Here is a 2524-nt window from a genome sequence, read left to right on the forward strand (position 1 = left end):
GGGCGGTGATGTGGTCGCTGTACAATGTTGTTCACTGTTTTTAATCCTTTGTTGTTTTGAAAAAGTTATGTGTGTTTGTGTGAATGAGTGACTTTACGGTGTGTTCAGTGCGGTTATGTAAAACTGAATTACATCAGGATTTTACAGTCGGCGCACCCCAAGTTTTTTTATTTTTCTTTTTGGTATCCAGGGGATGCGTTTGTGTGCGTCCTATCAGTTGCACATTTCAAACTAAATGGAAATAACAGATTTTTCAGGTGTCCGGTTTCACGTTCACCCCGGTGCTGCTGTGATTTTAACCCCCCGAAGACAGATAAGCACTAAAACAGACATATAGCGAAACAGCCTCGTTCCCAAAACGCTCCGTTATCCTTGTGAAAGAAAAAAAAGAAAAACAACCCTGGGTTTCTGATCAGGTCTGGAAAGTCCTGAAAAGTATGTGAAAAGCCTGTGTGAAACTTGGACGGTTTACAAACAAACTGTCTGGAAAGGTTTGGGAAATAGCCGGTTACAGATTCTGAGTTGATTTGCTCAGCCACACTGTTCTGACCTCTGGGCGAAATCTGCAAATCAAACATCTGGACAGAGTTTGGAATTTTAAATGGAAGATATGTAGGGAAAGTTAAAAAGGTTTTTTTTTTTTTTTTTCCACAGACGGACAACAGCAGAGAGATTACGTGAACTTTAAGGAGGATTTAGATAAACTGGTTTTGGCACGACTGGAGATGTAGGTAAAATCAATTCATCTCAGGTCACTGAACAAATATGGCTGCCGCAGGTTCCCCCACAAGGACTGGAAATTAAAGTATTTGGACGTCACCCAAACTGTGTGTATCATTCTCAACTATACCATCATATAAACTACACACCAAGGCTGTGTGTCGAGCCTCACTCCCTTCTTTGATGCTGAACGAAAATCCTCGACAGCTGTTCGATTACAAACAAACAAACAAACAAACAAGCGATGAAATGTACAGAAAATGAATTAAGTTAAAGAGTGAGGTAGCAAAGATTGCAGTCGGTTTTATTGGCCGTTAAGATTCCTCAAACAGCTCTAAAAATAGATGCAAAGGGCATCTGGTTACTTCCATGTTTGGAGAAGTTTGTTAAAACAGCAAAACCTCATTTAATCCCTCCAGCTATAGTTTGTGATTTGGCAGAGTCGCATCGAGCAGCTTCAGCCGCTGCACATCAAAACTGAACAGTGACCAAAATCTCTAAATCCTCCTAATGAAGCTGAGGTGCATGAGGGATGTTGACATTTTAACATGGGGGGGGGGGTCGGGGGGTAAACAAGTGAAGAAAACTTAACTGGATCATCATCAAGTCTTTGGTATTGCTGCATTGATCGGTAGCTCATGTTTGACCATAGAAACTAGTTTGAAAAATAAATCCCGACTCAATGTCCACAGATTTGCTTTTTTCAGGAGCTTTCAATCGCATGTTCCTCACTTCCCACTCCTTCAGCTGCAAAATGTGAGCAAAAGCTCCAGAAAAAAGCTAGTAAGTGGACCTTGAGCAAAGATTTTTTTTTTATTTTTTGGTGAAACTACTATGAATGTTCATTTTTAGGCATTAAAATCCATCATTGGTTTCTTTTTAAGATTCACATATCAATACTTCCTTTCTTTTCTTGTCGTCTTTTTTTTTAATTTTTGCACATTTAAAAGAAAAAAAAAAGTAGTAAAAATGAAGGAAGATTCTGCCTTATCTTGCATTTTTAACTGCTGCTGAATAAAATAAAAAACACATTTTAAACTTGGTAACGAAAAAGAAAACAACAGTTTTAATAGTTATTTCCACCCGTGTTTCATTCTAAATATATGTATGTGACATCACTTTTCACTTCAACACTCATTTGACCAAAACTTTTAAACCCCACTGTAGATAAACATGACATCCTGTGTGTTTAGGGTAAAGTTGATCAAGTTGAATATTGAAAAGAAAGTATTGTAAACTGTTTGTTTTGCTTTTTTTCATTTTATGTTTATGCATTTGTTTCACAGAATTACTTCTTTTTTTTTGTTCGTTTGTTTTTTGATGTTCATACCACGGACGTTTGTTGAAATAAAAGACAAGAGAGCATGTTGTTGTCATGTGTCTCTGCTGCGTTTTAAGCTGTGATTTATGCAGTGTGGGCTGGTTAATAGAGGCTTTAATGGAGAGCGTTTGAAAGAGGAACCACAAATGTCGGCCAGTTTCCTTTAGAAGTGATGTTCCCTAAATTAATGGCCTGGAAATTCACACCAAATGTAGGAGTCACCACTCAGAGCTGGCATGTGCTGAACAGAAGTGGGCTATGAGTGTGTGTGTGTGTGTGTGTGTGTGTGTGTGTGTGTGTGTGTGTGAGAGGATTCCCTGTGATCTTTATGAACACTGCTGCGGTCACCTCAGCGGTTTGAGCCCAACGTAGCCGAAGCAAATGAAACTCATTACACCGTTTATGAGTTCGGAAAAGTATAGACGATTGAAATTCTATCTCATAAACTTGGGGGAGGGGTCGTTGGGGGGGGGGGGGGTTTAC

This window comes from Seriola lalandi, unplaced genomic scaffold (assembly GCF_002814215.2).
Source record: "Seriola lalandi dorsalis isolate HSWRI2012SDOR001 ecotype SW California unplaced genomic scaffold, Sedor1 jcf7180002054684, whole genome shotgun sequence".
NCBI classification, from domain to species: Eukaryota; Metazoa; Chordata; class Actinopteri; order Carangiformes; family Carangidae; genus Seriola; species Seriola lalandi.